Here is a 20,393-nt window from a genome sequence, read left to right on the forward strand (position 1 = left end):
GTTTTAAGAATTTGTGTTGGGTTCCTTAACCTGTATTTTTATGGTCCTACATAAACTCCTACTACCACGTAAGCACAGATTACTTTGAATTATTTAAAGAGTTAATACTCACTGTGATAGTTGACCTCAGTCGTCTGTTTGGTGAGAACTGGACTCCCCCAGAAGGCAGACAACTAACTGGGCATACCTGTGGGGGTGTTTTGCTTAGATTGGTTGAGATGGGAAGGCACGGGGGTGGAGTCATTCCCATCCCGGGCTGTTTAAAAGTGAGAAGAGAGTGAGAGTAGCCAGAGTGTTCGCACTACTCTGCTTCCTGACTGTGGATACAATGTGACCAGTTCCTTTCAGCTTCTGTTACTGTGACTTCTCCAAGATCACAAACTGCAACCTGGAACTGTGAGCCGAAATAAAGGTGTTTCCTATTGATATCCTATTGCTTCAAAGCAGCAGAAAGAGATATATATTTAGTGTGTTTCTTAAACCAGATTGGTGCTTTGCTATCTATTGAAATATATCTTTTATATCTTTCCTGACACCAGTTATACACTCCTACATTGTTAAATTACAATGCCGTGAGTTTAAACGGGCACTGGGCACTTACTGAATGAAAACAGTGTAGCCAGAAGGGAGGAAGGCTCTGGTTCTAATTTTGCTGAGATTTCATAAGAGTTATGTTGGCTAAGCCGTTGATCCTTATCTATAAAAAGAGCCAATAAAAGGATCAACAGTTAATTCCGGATCGTTCCATTTTCAGAGATGATGACACACCCCTTCTGTCAGACAGCATCGACTGCACTTTACTATTAAGGCTTCCCTTCTTGTGCAGGGTAATTTCAGGAATTCTGTTCAGCATCCTTCCCAGACTCCACAAGGGGCTTTGCTGAATGCTTGGTCTACACCACTCCTTCTTAGTTTTAACTTTGCTCTGGGACTTCTTGGAAAGTGCTACATACACACGGCCACAGAAAAACTTGCAGAGCAGGCACCCACAGCCAGGCCTCAGAGGGTTTGCTGGTTTGGCTGTGTGGTCAAGACAGTAACCAGGCTCAAGTAAACCCATTGCTCAGAGCTGGAGGATAAAGTCAATACTGCAAATGTAATAACACTACCGCTCACCCCTTCCTCACCCCAGCAAAAGACATAGCTACATTCTTGAATGTGGTCCAAAGCTCAGACTTCAAGGTGACTGTCTGTCTGCTCAGAGTCCCCAGAACTCAAAGTCTGAAGATGAATGGGGGATGTGTGCAAGGGGAGGCCCTGCATGATTCAGTCACCGCTGCTTCCCTGGTATTCACTTAGAAGAAGAGCCTGGGCAATTTGGGGTCAAGTCCAAGCTGGCTGTCACAATTTGGGAAGGAGATCATAAAGGGGAAGGTCAGGGCAATGCTCAGAAATGCTGGGTGCCAGAGGCAAGTGGAAAGTCCTCACTCCAGAGAGGCAAGTCAGGAGCCTGCGGGTGGGATGGCTAATTACTCATGTCTCTAGTCTGAAGGGAAATAAGGCAAGATTCTGTCTGACAGCAATGCCCTCTCCATTCTCAGAGACTTTAAGGACACTATCTCTTCCAAAATCCTTAGATAGCTGTTTGCTGGGCGCAGCAGTGCCAGAAGAGAGCAGCAAGTAGTTGCTGGGGCATGCTGGGTATAGCCCTAATGACCACCGTGGTTTCTTGGGTCAAGTTCTAGACCAGCATTCCTTAGCACAGCAGGCACTAGTTAAGATGGATCACCACCTAGGCCTAGATGTAGAGAACTGACCCACTGGGATCAATCAGGTTTTCACGCCCATCCCCACCCCTGCCTCCACCACCACCAAAGAAAGAAAGAAAGAAAGAAAAAAAGGAAGAAAGAAAGAGAGAAAGAAAGGAAGAAAGAAAGGAAGAAAGAAAGGAAGAAAGAAAGGAAGAAAGAAAGGAAGAAAGAAAGAAAGAAAGGAAGAAAGGAAGGAAGGAAGGAAGAGACTCAACAACAAGCTCGCTCCCCCTTCTGCTGACAGGTCCCTGCTTACAGTGGAGAATTCCAGAAGGAGGAAACCGGCACTGTGAGGGGGTGGAGGATGTGGCAGGGATCCGAAACTTTCTTGTTGGAGGAAGTTCTTGATAACTACCCATCTGCCTCCAGAGAAGAACACATTATTCGTTTCAGTCTTGTAGCCTGAGTTCTCAAAACCAAGTCCTGTTGTCAGAAATCTGTGTCCTCATGTTTCCTCAGCAACAGCCTGGTCCCCAAGGAGTTGCAAATGTCCTTTCTTAAATAGTCCAGTGATAATTAGGAGGAGCCCAGATACCCAGCATCCCATCCCCCACCCCCAGGCTATTTAAATGCATCCTCTGAGTCAGGTAAAGGGCAGGGTAATAATTAATCGGCACGAGTGATTATTGGTCACTTAACAGTTTTCTAAGCATTAATAATACTTACAACTGACTACTAATGAAGCTTATAAGCCATTTAGCAACTCTGAAAATGAATTTTTTTGCAGGCTTAGAGAGCCTTGAGACATTTTCGTTTTACCAAGCAAATATCACCCACACTTTAATTCCTGGGTAAAGAGATTCGGAAAATAAGGTTAATGTTTTGCTGTTCTTTTGGACTCGGTTCCGTTTCTGGGTCCAGAAACTGTGCATTTCATCTGGGAGGCAAGAGCCTGTCTTGAGCATTCGGGACCTCATTTTCAAGGGTGCTCTGCCTCCATGACCAACTGACTGTATCATCATCTTTATCTTCAGGAAAAAAGAATATCTGACCCAAAGGAAAATGAATTTTAAAGACTGGAATCTTTTTCTTAGAAAACAAGTAAACTAATGTCTCACTTGCTTTAAAAAAAAAAGCTGGGATACTGGAAGTTACTTAAGCATAGGACATATAAAGGAAGTCTTTAGTAGCTAGAAGAGGTTCAACACAGGATAAAGATAGTGGCGACAAAGAGGACACAGAGAGTGTGAACATTATCCACTTGTTTCTCAGATAAAACAGACACTGTTCTTTTGTTGCCATTCTTTCTAGTAGGGAACAGCAGTCCTCCTCCATAAAAGGCTGCTTAGGAACTAGTCTACAAGTTGTAAAGCAAAGGTGGCCTCTGCTTCATGCTAAGAATGTCCAGAACATTTTCAGCTCACACCTGAACAACGCAGCAAGGAGCTGTTTGACCCCCAGTGGTAGACGTTGATGACTTCTATGTTAAGACTATAGAATAGGACAGATGTTGCCAGGATTCACCCACTGGGAATTTTATTTGTGTTTGCAAGAAAGTATCCTTTATGTAGAAGGTTAATATATGTTAATGGGGAAATATAAACTGTTCCCTCTCAAAAAGTGCGAATTAATGTGTATTGGTGCAAGATAAATGACCTTCTTTTTAAGCTTCTCTGTCTTGTGATCACTTAAAAAGGAAAGTTTTGGAAAGCTTCATATTTCTAGGTTCAGGCATAAAATCACCTTTAAGATCCTCTCAGACAGGCTATCTTTTTTTCCCCCCTCCATCTTTATTAAATTGGGTATTTCTTATTTACATTTCAATTGTTAATTCCCTTTCCCTGTTTCCAGGCCAACATCCCCCTAACTCCTCCCTCTCCCCTTCTTTATGGGTGTTCCCCTCCCAATCCTCCCCCCATTACCACCCTCCCCTCAACAATCCCGTTCACTGGTTCACTGGGGGTTCAGTCTTGGCAGGACCAAGGGCTTCCCTTTCCACTGGTGCTCTTACTAGGCTATTCATTGCTACCTATGAGGTAGGAGCCCAGGGTCAGTCCATGTATAGTCTCTGGGTAGTGGCTTAGTCCCTGGAAGCTCTGGTTAGGTTATCTTTCTATAGCTCAGGCTGGTCTCCAACTCAAGACCACACCTCTGTTGCCTGAGTGCTGGATCAGCAGATCCACTACTGTAACTGGCATGGCTGCTTAAATGTTTAAATTTTGTTGTTATTGTTGTGGTTTTCCTTTTTTCTTTTTTCTTTGTCCTTTCTGAAGATAATACAGATGATTTTTGTGATTAAATTCAGGATCATCCGGGTGATTGCCGTTGAATGTTCTCTAAGTTTAAGATCTCTGGGTATTGGTCTGATTGGGCTGCTCACACCAGCAGGTTTTATTCCTTATAGCAGAGGAGGCTGGGAAGTCCAAGAACAAGACAGACTTGGTGTCTGATGAGAAGATGTTTCCTGGCTCATTAGGAGAAAGATTCCTGGGTTGCAGACATAACTCGGGGGTGAAGTATTTGATGTAGACGCCGAGGACCTGAGTTTGAGCCCCCTAAACCCTCGTCATACTTAAAGCCTGACACTGTAGTGCTTGCCTCTAATCTCAGTGCTTCTTCTAGAGGAAGTGGACTTGGAGACAGGAGAATCCCCGGAAGCTCTCAATCAGCTGGCCTGGCATAGCCGTGCAGCAGTAAGCAACAAAGAAACCTTGCCTCAAACACATAGAGGCAAGGACTGACATCTCAGCCTGTCTTCTGACTTCGTGCACACCACGGCAACAAACACATGTCTCTACACATCTCCCCATTCTTTCCCTCCCTGCCCCTCATGATTGAAAGATCAGAGGGTCTCCTATGGACATCTTTGAAAGGAGCAAGAGCACCAGGTCGGAGGGCAGAGCTACACTTCTTCCCTCCAGTCTACTCACCTCTTAATATCATGGCCTGGAGGACGAGGTTTCCACCTGTCCACTATCATCACTGTATCCCAAAGATGAGAAGATCTGACTGCAGTGTGGTTAAAATATGCAAGGGAATGTAGCGATTTCCATCAGATGGCTGGAAGGGGGTCTGTGGAGATAGACGGAGATGTACGCTGCTTACTAATAGTGCTTTTACATCTGGGAGCCAAACCACTGGTCACACCCCGACTATTCCACTTTACTTGCATGTCAAGTTGGCTTATGTAGTTTGTAAACTTAGTTTTGACTCGTATAGCTATAACTGGGGGGGTGGGGACCATCGTGCCAATGAGGGAGGGCTTTGAGAGTCGGTGGGGGTTTTGTTTGTTTTGTTTTTGCTTTTTAAAAAAACAACACATAAGTGGAGGGAACGGTATCAAAAAGATCTCAAAGGTCCTGTTTTAGATACCGAATGAAGTGAGTAGGTATACGAAACTCTTAACAATGAGGATATTTTCACTTGGAGTTAAAAAGGCTCATTTCAGGCATTATTTGAGAGAATGAAGTTCTAGTAACTGATGGAATTTGACTGAAATTTAAGGCCGAACCTTCACTAAGATCAAGTCTCCCATATAGCTATCATAAATTCTGAAGAGAGTCGTTTATTTTGGTGTATACTTTATTGTTATATAACCTAAAATTCTGGATGTTGAACAAGAAAAATGCGAATGCAAATAAAGTCTCTATTTGGTTCCTATTCCTTTTATAGCGAAGTCTGGTTGTATTAAAGAGTAAATATAGTTTGAAATATGAATCGTCTCTCACTTGATGCAAATTAGATGAATTATTTTGCACATTTAGTGATTAAGCCAGTCTATGCAATTATTAGCCCCACACAAATATAATAATCTGTTAACTGACTCTGCTCACATAGCATGCTGGACTACTGGCTAAAATGAGATCAGTGTGCCAGAAAGTGTTTGGATAAGCTTGGTGGCTTAGGGTTTCTACTGCTGTAATGAAACACCATGACCAAAAAGCAAATTGAGGAGGAAAGGATTCATTTAGCTTACACTTACAGATCATGATCCATGATTGGAGGAAATTAGGACAGGAATTCAAACAGGGCAGGAACCTGGAGGCAGGAGCTGATGAGGAGGCCACGGAGGGATGCTGCTTACTGGATTGCTCCCTGTGGCATGTTCAGGGACACTATTCCTAGGAAAGCACCACCCACAATGGGCTAATAAAGGAGGCCTATTTCCAAGATGGCTGACTTCTTCCTCACTCTCCTCGCTTGTAATAAAAGCCTCTTCCGGCTTAAACTAAAGCTCTAGGCTGTTTCCTCCCACTGGCAGGCCCTCTTCTGATGGACTGACTCAACAAGTTCACCCCCTTTCCACAGTTGTGGACCAATCAGCCATCCTGTCTGTCTTCAAACTGACCAATCAGAAAGTAGAAATACTTTTCCCGGGCTTTGGACACTCCCAGGTCGGAGGTCTTTTTTCTCTGTTGTGTCTGCACATGTCTTTACTTCCTCATCCTTGATAAATACCTCTCTTCAACTGTCTGCAATGCCGATGCTTGCATTTTCTCTGCTGCTACCTGTTGTACTTAAGATATTTCCTGCTTTTTATTTGTTTAACCAGCGGGGAAAATTAACCCAATCAAGACCCCTAGATGGTATCATGATAAGACTCCTAGACCGTGTCATTTCAAGACCCCTAGATTGTATCATTTCTACATTCATTTTGGCATATTGTCCCCGTTAAGTATAGTCAATCACTGATCCAGTGATATGTTCCAGATAAGATATCACAGCGATTTTATCATGAAAAGACGAATGTCAACAAGGTAATTCTTTTTAAAACCCACTTTGTTCACTTTTAAGAAAAATGTCACCAGCTCCTTTAGTTCCAGCAGTAGGGAGGCAAAGGCGGGTGGAGCTCTGTGATTTCAAAATCAGTCTGCTCTATCTGGCGACTTACAGAACAGCCAGTGCTAAGTAGAAAGAAGAGAGACCCTGTCTCAAATAAATAAGGAAATAAATAAATAATAGGAAAAGTAAATCAATGTCCAACTCTGAAGAACCATAGCTTGTCAGTTGATGTTTCCGATGCTAACAGCATTCCATGGAGGAATGCCAAGTACACCTTCAGAGTCCATCTCACACAGGTGTCTTTGAGAAAACCAGTCACGAAGCTTCAGTAGGTTGCAGAGGAACCTTCTGGACACCTTACTGTGCCATTCAGATCAGAGCACTGCCTTCAAAGGCTGAGACGTCTGAAATTAACACTGACTTCCTTAGGAAGGTTTTGGGTGAAGTTCTCTTTCCTTCACACTGCAGGGAAGGGGCGGCGTAATGGTGGCACCTTCTAGTGCCACTGCATGATCTCTTGCGACAGGCCAAGGTGCTCCAGCTTCTCACCAGCATCAGTGCAAATGTCATACAATGAGAACAGGAAGTCATGAAAGATGTTGTGATCGCACAGCCTTCTCAGAGGATCTTGGAGATTTCTGTGGTTTGCTAGACTTGAGTGTGACAACTGCTATTTGACACAGGGGAGGAAGCTTTAAATAAGAAGAGGAAGATACCTAAAATAGAAAATGTAGAAATACTGCCAACTTTAAAAATTCTTTTCTTGGCAAATTGCTCTACAAACTCTTGAAATGTCTTTGTTTCATTAATTCATTAATCCATTTTTGCAAGGACATTAACTGGTCACTTGTCATGCTTCTGATCTTGGGTTGTGGACACAAATCTAAGCTGGAGTTCTGTGACTTCAATGAATCTACAATCTAGAAGGGAGAAGATGGTAAGCGAACTCCTGTAGACAAAGGAGTTCTAATAATTAGTAAAACTAACACAAGAAAATAGACAGCTTAGCCTCAGGATACCATGGAAAAGTTCTGTGGTTTTTCATCCGTGGGTCACAGCCTCTTTGGGGAAACTCAAACAGTGCTTTGACAGGAGTTGGCTAAGACCATAGGAAAACATAGATATTAACACATTACAGCTAACAGCAGGAGCAGAATTACAGTTATGAAGTAGCAACGAAAATAATTTTATGGCTTTTTTGTGGATATCAATGTGGATGATGTAACAGTTTGTGTGGCTTCTTTGTTGGAAAGGAAAAGATTTATTATCTCAAGAGATAAAACCAGAGTGTCATGACCCATAAATAACCTCGACTAGGTCAGACTTTCAGGAGAGGAATAGTTTGCTGCTTCCCTTCAACAGCTCTCTGTAGGGAGCAGAGGAAACCCCAAGTATGTGACACGCTGAGTGGATGTGTATTGTTGACACGGGCACAGCCATGCCAAGGATTCTAATGTCTCAGCCCTATAGGAATGGCAATCTGGAAAGCTTTCCTCTGCAAGCCGAGAGGGAGAGAGAGAGAGAGAGAGAGAGAGAGAGAGAGAGAGAGAGAGAGAGAGAGAGAGAAACCCAGTGGGAACAGAAACTAGAAACTGCAGCTGAGACTGCTCGCCTTACAGAGGACTCCTACAGACTAGCCAACCCCACCTCCAAGATATACCTAATCAAAACCCCGAGGTCTGTCTTGTGTTAGTAGTAGGTACCACTCCACCAGAGGGTTCACATCCTGCCCAATCTCAGTTTTTCTGAACACATTCATTCCCAGTCAAGTTGTATTGTAGTAACCAGCTCTCAAAATCCTTTGGACAGAAGAGCTATGTTGATCTCTGGTCTTACACATCAAACTACACATTAAACAGACTACAACCTGTTTAACTCTTTGGTGGATTATTCTCCTCTCTGCACCATTGTTAATGAAAGCATCTAATGGACAAATTCCAGCCAGGTATGGAGATGCTTATCTCCCTATATAGTCCCCTGAAATCCTTGTGGGCTATCGTGGTGTTCAGTCCCTGTGTTAACTTGGAACATTTGTTGGTTTGGTAGGATTCACATTAAAGTCAGAACACTCTTCATTCTCTGTAAGTAGTGCGAGTGGGTCTTATCTGATCAACTAATAAAATAAAATAAAAACGGAAACAAGAAGGACTTTATTAGATAGTTCTTTTGGGTCTTAAGCCCATATTCCAGATTTAGATTTTCCAGCCTCCATACTTAATGAACCAAATCATTATAGATAAGTTATTCTCTACTCATGAAACAGGCCAACTCAAGTCAAATTAATTATATTATATGGGATTATATAATTATATTGCTATATATATAATGATTATATGGGAAGAGTTTCTACGGCAGGGGAAGCTCAGTTCCTGGGCTGGAAAGTTCAGGGGGGAGGGTGGGGGATTTGAGCCGTGTGCTGTCACAGGTAGGGACTGAGGGATGCTGGGACAGCCTGGAGTCCAGATCTCTTTTGGTATGTTAAATATGGACCTCAGCTGCTTGTCCTGGGTCTGAAACCTAACAGTTGTAATGAGGAGTAGCAAACAGACAAATCCTCCAGTTGTTCTGCTTCTTAGGAGAACACCAGCTAGTTCGACTATTATGTTGATGGTTCCCTGGGACCTGACTTGGGAGCCTCTAGATGTGAGATGCTGTTACCTCCTACTGGTCCTCGAGTTTTAATCCAAAGGTGGTTGCTAATTCACTCCAGATTTCTCTGAATACCTTTTTATTTTTTGCAACACATATCCTTAGAACACAGAGGTTCTTAGTCTCTGTGTATTCTCATCATTGGGGCTTAAGGAGAAAATTCCAAGGTCACCAGAAAAGTCCCATTTAATGTAGACTGAAACCTTCTCCAGAAGATTAAAGAAAAAAAAAACAACAAAAAAACAGATGATACAATAGTTTGTGCACTTTCTTTGTTGGAAGGAAAAAAATATTTAATACCTCAAGAGATGAGGCCAGAGTCTCATGACCCAGGGATGATACAGAAATAAAAATATTAAGACTCTTGCATAACTTCCTCCTTTACAAATTAGATTTTAACCAGAGCACAGAGAAGCTTGACATTGGAAAATCACAAGACCATAGCTGCCCATGATGACTGCAGTACAGAGAAAGGATTCAGGATTCCACATGGCCTTACCCACTACCTGGGCAGACCTTTGGAATATTGCTTTTGTCTCTGCCTCTTTCTTGGACCCTGTAATCTTTTCCTACTATCTAGCTGATTTTCTGTAGATATTTTAGTGCAAAGTCTCAGAAGAGAGGACAGGATTGGCCCAACTCAGCACCATCATTCCCAGAGGACCCTGCTCTTTGTGTCAGATCTCTTCTCAGGCTGTGGCCAGACATCGTCATCCACGTTTGGGCGAGGAGTGCACCAAGTCCAATTAGCTATAGTTAGCTCAGCACTTTAGAGCAAGATTTTGCTACCCATACCTATGAAACTTCTAAGGGTGACTTCCCAAGTACCTGTGGGTTTCTGAAGAGACCACGAGGCATGGCTAACATGCTAGGTGTGGTGAACACTATAAATATATGCTTTAATATAATGGTGGACCTTAGTCAAAAAACAAAGACAAAATCCTTTACTTCTTCTTTGAAGAACCATTTCTTTTTTAATGTATTACTCACCTCCCTTCTATTAGTATACTTAGACTGTGAAACTAAAATCCCACAAGGTAGGTGCTTAAAGCATAGGATTTCTTTTTTTCAGGTTCTGGAGTCTGGGAAATCCAAGGTCATGGTGCTGTCTGATGTTATTCAGTTCCGTAATGAAGACTCTCTGCTTGCATGAAGATGGCTGCATTCTCTGTCTTCACATAGCAGACAGTGAGAAACGAGAGTTTTGTTGTCTCTCATTCATCATCATGAAGGCTCTACTTCATGACCTCATTCATCTAAACCTAAATACCTTTCCAGAGTCCATCTCAAAACAAGCATATTGTCAGTGATGGAGCCCACACCTATTTTGTGTGTTGTAGGGAAGGGGAGACTCAACTTGGTCTGCACCGTTCTTTCCCTATTCTAATGTCTCTTCCTCCTGAGGTCCACTGCACACTCTGACCATCTCATTTCATGTCAAGGCATCTTTCTCTTCCATCTCTTTTATTTGCTCAGAATTCTGTGCTCTATGGTAGGAACAAATGGAACTAGTGGAATGTCAAGCCCAAAGGTTCAAGGAGAAAGACTACAAACCCAACCATCATGGCCAAATTAATTAAAGCAAGTAATTAATTAAAACAAGCCTTTTTATCTGTGTACACAAGTTGCCTCCCCCCAAGGTGGTATTTGAGAGGTCATCCTTAGACATGAGGAAGACAAGATTTTTATACTTCAAGGGTAGGTGGTTTCCAAATGGAGATTTTGCAGGGAAAATAGGTGGAGTTAGAGAAGCAGGACGAAAAAAGTGGTCATAACAAAGTTGTCATAATAACCTTTTGAAACAAAGACAGGGTTGCAAGATGGTCATTACAACTCTTTGAAACAAAGACGTGATTGCAAGGTGCTCTTAAGGTAGTCATAACAACAGGTGGTCATAACAACCTTTGGAAATAAAGGTATGGTTGCCATTCCTGAAGCAGACAACACAGAGATACTTGTAGTTAAGGCTACAGGTGAGGTACATCCTACTCTTTGAGCAACAGAGGTTTACTCATGAGTAGGAATAAGCCTAGTTTGTTTTTGCTGTAAGGTAGTTTGGAAGCCTAAGATGGAGGTCGGCTAAGTTCACATTGTAGATATTCCTGCAACTATAGCACGACTCAAGAACCAGAAAATCTCAAGTGACTGGTGTGCTGAGAATGTGATGGGTAGCTTTAAATATTCTCATGTAAATAGCCTCTGAGTTTATTAAAGTACAGAGTATGTACAGGGTGAGTCGTAGGGAAGCTAAGAAAATCAAAAGGCTAAGTATTACTTACCAATATAGCTGGAAACAACCAGAAAACTAGTGGGGTCCCATGGTTAATGAGAACTCATAACAGCGACTGATGTGTATTTGTGTGAACGACCCTCAAACAATACAATGGGCATTTCACCTTTTCTATTATCTTCTCTTTTAACCTATTTTAAGGTTAAAAAAATCTCCTTTCCAGATCAGCTATCAGAAACGTTCAGTCAAACATCAAAGCCCCATTTCACTTGTAAAGCAAACAACCAAAGTTGGCCAGCAAATTACTATTTTGGATATTGTTAATTGGAGTCTTTGCACACATTTCTTCAAGGTTTAAAGTTACTATACATAGACCAAGAGATTGTTCTGGGTCATTTGCATAGTTGAAGAGCTATCCAGGGTGTCCGTTATGTATACCACAAGGAAAGCTGTTAGGCTCTCACAGACAGCATTTGGCACGCTCTCCTCAAGTTCCCATTGCCTCTGTGAAATTCAGAGGGACCCAAAAAGAGCATATTTCACACTGTTATTGGTGCTCTTTGTACTGCCTTGTGCTTTTAGAAGCGAGATTATGGATTCATTTTCATAGACTTGTAAACTTTATTTTTAATTTTTAAGAGTGGTAGCTAAGAATATATAGGCTCTGATTTAGATGAGTTGGGACTGCACCACAACATTTGGCGCCCTTGGAAACGTGTTTCATCGTTAGCATCTCTCTGCGCCTGGGTTTCTTCACAGATTAGATTGGGATCATGCTGGTCTGGTGAAATGGTTATGGGATCAGGGACAATGGGGTATGTCAAGTGTCCGGCACATGGCAAGCACTCCGTACATTGTTATTTGGATAAGGGCAGCAGCCAGCTGTTTACATTTAAAGGGCATTCACATTCTCTGAGCTTGCTGTGGCTTGAAAGCCTTCTTTCCTGCCTGGTGGCCGACTTTCCCTTTCCTCATTGTTCTAAGAATACTTGTGCATATGGGCTATTGTAAATAGTAACAATTGTTTGGCTGTTCCATGAGGCAGGAGAGCCCTTCCTGGAGCCTGGCTGACAGAGCTGTCTGTCTGCCCTGTCTAGCTGCTCAAGGGCTGGAGACAAGGCCCAGTGTGCTCACTTCCTCCCCAGGACAAGAACAGTGTCCCTAACCAAAATAGAGTCTTCTTCCAAACACTACCCAGAATAGACACAAAGGAAAGAAGGGTAAAAGCCCACTGTAGGGCTTACTAAGGTAGAATTTTCTACCAGCTATATCCAATAATAGGTAACAGAGTGTATGAGCCATTTTATGCCAATTCCAGCTTATAAATGGAGTAATATGCTACGTGGTCCTGTTTTAATTAATTCAACACTGGTATTTTATCTTTTAAGCCTGGAGGGCTGCATTTGTAAATAAAGATAACATAGTCAAAAGGCCTAATATCTAAATAATCATGGGGTTGAGGAGAAAAATCAGTTAACGTGTGTGTGTGTGTGTGTGTGTGTGTGTGTGTGTGTGTGTGTGTGAACATAGGGATAGACATGTTACAGTAAGCATGTGGAGGTCAGTAGACCACTTAGGTATTGGTGGCCTTGCTTTCCACATTGACAGACATAGGGTCTCCCAGTGGCATATGGCTGGCTAGGTGGTCCCCAGACTCCTGGACACTCTCCTGTTTCTACTGCCCATCTTGCCATAGGAGAGTTAGGATTATAGACACATACTACTGTGTCTAGCTCAAAGTTGCAGTCCTCACACCTTCATAGCAAGGACCTTACCCACTGAGCCATGTCCTCAGCCTAGACAAGGCCAGTCAGATTCTAATCTAGTATAAGTGCAACTCATTGATTCTATTATTTGACAAGATTTGAAGGGTGCCATTTTAATGACTTCTCAGACATTGAAAGAGAGGCTGCTGCGAAAGAATATATGATGTTCATTGTTATGTATACAATATAAAATATACCAGCACTCAGCTTGGGATAATTGGCCATGTGTGTACAAGAAGATAACCTTTATCTCAGGGGATTCCCAAAAGGAAAGTCCAGAAATATTAAGGAACTAAACAGAAACAAGAAAAACTGTGGAGGTGTTTGAAGACACTTGTGTAAATATTGGATGAGGGAAAGCTTTCGTTGGCAGGATATAAAATTTAAGATAAAGTTTTGAATGCATTTCACAAAAATTCCTCATAGTCTTGAGTGTGATGTATGTAGCACATGAAGCAAAATTGGGGAGGGGTAGAAGTTGGTTAAATGAAACTGTATAATTTGAGTTTAGCATGGAGGACAAATGATTTTCTAGGAGAAAATCTTTAGAACATACAGGATAATGACCTAGTGTCCCTGATACAGTATAGGCACTTTTAAATTAATTAGAAAATGACAGATGTGTCGGGGCACCTCACAACACAGGAATGCAAGGACCTGAAAACATAAGAGATGTTTGCTGATGATACTGTGATCAGAAAAACAAAAGTTGGGTCACTTGGAGGGAGGGGCCGCTACTCTACCAGAATGATATGAGTCTACCCCTTGTTGTGATGAAACTTGGGGGCGGTAGTCCCTCTAGAGATCTTTAATAGCCCTAGAGATCGCTCAAAATTAGCTTTAGCCCCAAAATAATCTAGCTCTCTTCAAAATGTAAAAATATCTATCACTGTTCCTATAATCTCAGTTGAGGACAACTACAGGACAGAACTCACAGTACGATGTAAAACACCTGCACGAAGATGCCTGTCAAAGGTGAGGGGAGATGTGTGCAGCTTGAGAGGAGACAAGAATGCATTTCAAGGAAAGCTTCCAGTGTGGGAAATGAGCCTGGGATGAGGAGCCTGGTGCCAATAGCCACTAGCACATTCTGAGGAAGTGGGAAAGCCCAGTTAGCTTGGTGGCTTCTAAACATCTAAGGAAAGTTGGACCTCAAATCTGAGTGAAGTCTCGGGAAGCCCGCGGGTGGCGCTGTGGTGGGTGGCATCATGCACCGCCTTGGGCAATGAGGCCAGCATTGGCATAGCCCAAGCATGACACAGAAGCTCTGAGACCATCTCCCATCGCTTACAACAGAGGCTGATGTGTTTGGGACCAGTGGATAACACCTAGACAAGATGTGTCAGCTTGGTCATGGTTACTAAGGTTCCTCATACTCCCAGTCAATTTCCCAGCTCCGTATAAACACTTCATATGAGAAACGTATGTTTCCAAATGAATGAAGCCAGACTCTGCATGTAACTAATGAGATGGAGTCTCAAACAAGCACCAATTACATCTAAATGAGTTTAAATCTCTCGCTCATGAGCTGTGCACTTAACCCAGCCCCATGAGCTTCTGTGTATTTGGTGTGCGGATGATTAAAGGAGAACTGTCAGGAGACGTTTGCTTCTCTCTAGGAACAAAGGCCGTGAAGGAGAACAAACCCTGGGTTCACTCAAGTCATTTTGTAGCACTACAGTAATCCCTGTGGGTAGGCGTCACTCTGTATGTAATTGACAGCTATGGCACCGCTTTAGAAATCAGTTTGAAGTGGGCGATGGCAATTACAGTTAAAGATGCCTAGTTAGGGCCAACAATAAGTATCTTGAGACCTCGGTTTATACTATGAAGGGCGTAAGTGCCTCGTTCTCCCAATACTCTCAAAACAGTAGATTTCCTGTTCTTTGAAATAGGAAACTAGGCACTAAGGAAAAAGCTGTTGTTGTAAAAAACCTAGAATAAGTAAAGATTCTTTCTAACTTGGTATTCACAAGGTGAGGTGATCAAAACAGTCAAAACAGACTTGTTCTAATAAATGGGGTTTCATTATCAATCTTATGTCTGGAGAAAATTCCCTTTAAACTGGAATATATTTAATTCTTTGTCCTTTTCATACAATGTGTCATTATTATCCTTCTCTTAACATCTCCAGATCTACCCCACCCCCAAATCCCCCCGATTTTGTGTGCACATGTATGTATGTATAATATATATATATGTGTGTGTGTGTGTGTGTGTGTGTAATGTATAACCCACCAAGTTCAGTTTCTGTTTCTCATGTGTTCCTTCTTTTCTACATGACCTTGGGCAAGATGTTTTAAACACTCTGGACTAGCCTATACCTTTAAAGCAGAAGTTCCCAAGCATGGCCATATATTAGAATCCGATGAAGACTCGAGTGGTAGGGATTCCATACCCTAAGCAGTCACGCCTTCAAAAGACACGTCCAGGAACGCTCACAGTGGCAGTGTTTGAAATAATGCCAAGACTGGAAAGGATCCGAATGGTCAGCACAAAGAGGATGAGTAAAGAGAGACACTTCAGCGTGCTCAGAAGAGAAGACACCACGGAGCAGAGGTTTAACCAACTCCTGTAAGCGATAGCAATTCTACCGTCTGCACGGTCTCAGTAACAAATGATCTGCCATCAGACCACAAAGCTGCTATTGACAATATTAAAATGAACTACGCTGACAATGTTTGCACTAAAACTGTACAGAACAAAAGCTTCAGCCTATATATGTGTGTACATATATGTATGTGTATATGTATCTACACACACATATGTACACACACACACACACACATATATATATATATATATATATATACTATATAACTACATAAAGTAACATGGCTAGATGTCACAAACATACTTCTTGGGAGAGAAACTAGATACAGAAGAATATATACTGTATGATTCCTTGATCTACCTTTCAGAAATAGACAAGGGTGTGCCATGAAACTAATATTTAGAACATAGTGCTTCTCCTGGGAGAGTGACTGTTCCTAGGATAAGACCCAAGATGTTTTCAGAGTGGGATTGCTGTATTAATCCGAAACTGTTCGCCTTTAAATTTTACACTTAGAAGATTGTCACTTCCCCCTGATGTATGGTTTATATCAATGGAATGTTAACAAACAACTAGTCCATAGTTTCCTTCTGTGCAATCAGAGTTAAGTTGGTATAGGGTGTGGCCTGAGTTCTCACTTAATTCAGCCTTCAGGAGGTCAAGGACTTGCTCAAGGTTGTAGGACTGGAGATGAGATAGTCTCCCTCAGAGTTCCGTGCTGTGTACGGGGTGAGTCAGCAAGGGCCCAGCTTCTGCCCTTCAAAACTCATGGAGAATTCACTTGAGGGAACTATAGCTGCACTCCAGATGTGCGCCTACTCTGATGTCTACACAGGCACTTCTGTCTTCTCATTAGGTTCTGTCACCTGGGAGGGACCCTGTCGCGTGCCTAGCAGGGTGTTAGAAGAGCTAAGAAAACGCCAAGGCCCTTTGGAATCTGAGCTGGGGCACAGAGACCATTCTAGCACGTTCTTTCTTGCTCCATGCCTAGTTTAGTATAGGTCTAGGGGGCACAGCCTGATTCGGGGCCTCGAACAGTTATCATCTTCTTACAGCTTTGCAACTTACTGTCAAATTATTGAACTTCCTAATTTCTATTTTTTCCCCCTTATCTGTAAAGCGAGCATAGAATCTACCTGAACGGTAAGGTCCCCACCCTTCCCGAATATAGCAGCTTAACCAAACAAATACTCTTCACAGTGCCAAATTTGATATACAAAGCACTATTAAGACTGTTCAAGGACTCACCTATTTAACCTTGTCACAAAGGAAGTTTCATTTATAACTTATTTTATAATGAGGAAAACGGGAATCAAAGAATTTAAAGGAGGTCTGTAGTTCTTTCTGCTACAACAGTGAGGATTCCTGGCAACGGTCACTCAATCTGTCCACGAAGGGGACTGAATAGAAATGAACTCTGCACATTTTTTTCCCTTCAAAGCGCTGTGAATTGGAGCTGCAGCCTGGCTGGGGGTGTAGCTCAGTGGTGGAGTGCTTACTTAACATACATAAGGCCCTCAATTCCATCTTGGCACTGCAGAAACAAAATAAACACACAAAATTATGCAGGCCACACGGCCACCAGTGACCTGGACAGCTGCCTTCACTTTTGCTGGCAGGGTGCACTCCCTGGATTTGATAACTCTTCTTCAGCTTCCCCTAGGTTGATGAATTTTCTATTCTCTATGCATCTTGGATACTTGAGGCAAATGGAAAATAAATTCAATTATTGTAGCAAAACTTTGTGGAAAACTTCCAATAATATGGTTTTAAAGAAATATTTAAAATGTACATGTTAAAGAGTCAACCAGCTGGATCTTCCTTATACGTGCTGCCCCGTGAGTTCTCTTTTTGCCTTTGCTCTGGGAACACCTCACTCATCCCTACTACACCCTCAGGAGACCACCATTGAATCTGACCTGACTCGAATCCCCCAATCTACCCAGAACCAAGGTCATCCCTTTCCCAGTGGTGAGCCAGACACACCTGTTATCTAGTCTGATTGACAGCTAATACTGAATTTCCTACAGATTGAACAGTGAGGTTGGCAACATGTCTACCAGTGTCAGAGCTGGGAAAATACAATCCCTCCTTTATTTGAGACATTTTCCTTCAAAGGCAAATGACACTGAGTATCTGATATAGAAGTCAATTGCCCAACCAGTACACTTGGAAAAGCCTGACAAATTCACAGTGTAAAGTGACATTTGTTTCTGTTTTACCCAACTCTTCTGTTATTTGCTCACATCCTAATGCTCAGTTGATCTTTAAGGGAGAATGAATTTTGTTTGAGCCATCTTCAAAACACGAAATGCAAAGGTTAATTTTCATGAGCCAACATTTTTCTCTTGAGGCAAGGCCTAGCAGAATTGGGGAATGACATTAAAATCCGTTATTACAATATGTGAGCTGCATATTGGAAACATTAGGTTTTAAAAACAAACCATAAACACCACTGTTCATCTTGGAAGGCGCAGTATTCGGTAGGTCGAAAGATTTAGTGTTCCCGTAATAGGAGTTTAGAATTCCAAAACACAGAGAAATTGTCATTTTTGCTTTGTTTAGCTTGGTTTTGTTCCAGGAAGTTAGGAGACATTGAGCCAGACAGCATAGATGACAGGCCATGATGTGAAGTCTTCCTCTCTGTGAGACAGGAAATGGTCTACCCCTGCATAGGACTCCCCACAATGCTTGGTCTTTCTTTGGCACATCCATTTGCTTCTCTCTGTTTATTCTATGGACGGTGCACAGATCAGACAGGGAGGAAGCTACAGCTACGGGACAATACGACTCAGCACAAGTTTCTGTCACGTTATCCAGGAACCATGAAAATGCACGTAAACTATTTTATGAGAAGACCCTTAGTATAAACTGATCTTACTATAGCAGCTTTACAAAGGATCCAGGAAAAAGCTGCTGTCACGTCGCACACAGACACACACGTACACACAGACACACTCAGACACACATACACGTACACATACAGCTTTATATGATTTTTCCAGGGGATGCCATTTCGGGGGACAAAGCAACCACTAGAAATAAATTTTACCACTGAATATATTTCAGTCCTGTGTCTTCTGGTCTCTCATTTTAGTGGAGCACACTTTCTGGTTTAGCTTAGAAATATATCCAAAAGGCCCCTGACTGGATTATGAGGGCTCTGACCTTATCCACTGATCAGCTGATAGGTTTATGATTATTAGAGAGGCAGAAACTTAGCTGGGGCCCAGTTGGGGGGAGTAGATTCTTGGGGGATGCCTCATTTTCTCAGGTTTATTCATTCCGAATTCTCCATGGCCCAGAAGCAATGGAAACTGAGTTGCTGGAAACACAGTGCTGAATTGTCACACAGATTGGAGACAGTTTACACTTTCCCAATGCAAAGAGTGTTTCTAAACAACCCAAGGCCGGGATCATCACATACTGAGAGTGCTGCATGTAGAATTACTTAAGAGGGGATGCCTTTGGGTACCCTGAAAGGTCATTCTAGGGTGGCTTTGATATTGAGATCCCAAGATGTGATATAGGGATGGATGAGAGTGGTCCAGGCAGATGTCAAACTTATTATCCTTATGCTCTTTGAGTGCTTGGGCTACAGGTGTTTGTCACCACATCCATGTAGCAAACACGTTTCTGTCTCTCTATTGCATCTGCATATGGCTTTATAAAGAAATGTCCAGCTTCTGCCCGGTTACCTTCCACGAAGTTATAGATATATGAGAAAACATGCCAAGACATGAAGTCTTCATGTTATAAAATAAATATTCAGTTTTGCTTCCATTTATTTTGCTTCCATTGTGCCATAAAACGTTGTTTTACAGATCATGAGGCAATGTTGATAGTCTGACAGGCACTTGAATATAAAACGAGTTATCCCTGAAAGAAACACAGAAAACAGAAAACATGGGAGAAGTCCTGCCCATGACTACCTATATCATATGAGGTCAGGAAGGACACAAAGATCATTTACAAGACAATCGCCCTTCAATTTGTCTTTAAAATGGATCATAAGTGATGGGGAAATAGACAGTGAATGAAATTTGGTTGGATATCATAGAAGCTATAATTACCAAAGAGCCTTTCCCTTATTAAATTCTCTGGACCTTATGTTACAAGATGGCATCCTCTAAATGATTCTCTCCATGAAACCCAAGCACTGGTGACAAAATGAAAACCCACAAAAGTCTCAAGGCCAAAACCCTTGTACGTTTTGAACATGAAGCTCAGATCTGCAGTTTTAATGCTCCTGGAAGAGTCATCTTAAAAATAGGACACCTTAAAAAAAATTCCCCGTTTTCAGACATAAGCCTATTCATTCTCACAGGATTGTTAACTTTTCCAAATGTCTGTCAGTCTTTAGGAAAAAAGAACAACAGATCAAGAACTTGCAAAATAATGTGTCAGAACCTGGGATTCAGAAAAAGAACAGACGCACACAGCTCCTAGAATGGCCTGGGACGGACCCAACTGAGGCTCGAATGGGCAGCTTTCGAAGTGGATGGTTTCTCTGCAGGAGCTGCCTGTGAATTCTCTCGAAAGTGAGCGAGAACCCAGGTCTTTCTTGAGATATTCAAAGCCTGAAGTACTCTTCTGTTGGGGAGGGAAGTGCGCAGTGTCAGGCTACACATCCTGATCAATCATTTTGATAAACAGAAACCTTTCTCTGAAATAAACGCATCAGGAAACTTAGGGAAGAGCTAGACCTGTCTATTAAATTA

The 20,393-nt window shown here is 42.2% G+C and overlaps 1 long non-coding RNA gene across 1 annotated transcript in view; it reads right to left on the reverse strand.

The window, feature by feature from the left end:
• The window catches only part of 1700020N01Rikl (RIKEN cDNA 1700020N01 gene like), a 45,447-nt gene that overhangs the window by 18,491 nt on the left and 6,563 nt on the right, over window positions 1-20,393 (reverse strand). Inside the window, exon 2 of the long non-coding RNA XR_015644855.1 lies at window positions 4,622-4,763. This is a non-coding gene — a long non-coding RNA (RIKEN cDNA 1700020N01 gene like). The remainder of the gene's footprint in view (window positions 1-4,621; window positions 4,764-20,393) is intronic.

Source organism: Rattus norvegicus, chromosome 1 (genome assembly GCF_021556685.1).
Source record: "Rattus norvegicus strain SHRSP/BbbUtx chromosome 1, alternate assembly SHRSP_T2T, whole genome shotgun sequence".
Classification (NCBI taxonomy): domain Eukaryota; kingdom Metazoa; phylum Chordata; class Mammalia; order Rodentia; family Muridae; genus Rattus; species Rattus norvegicus.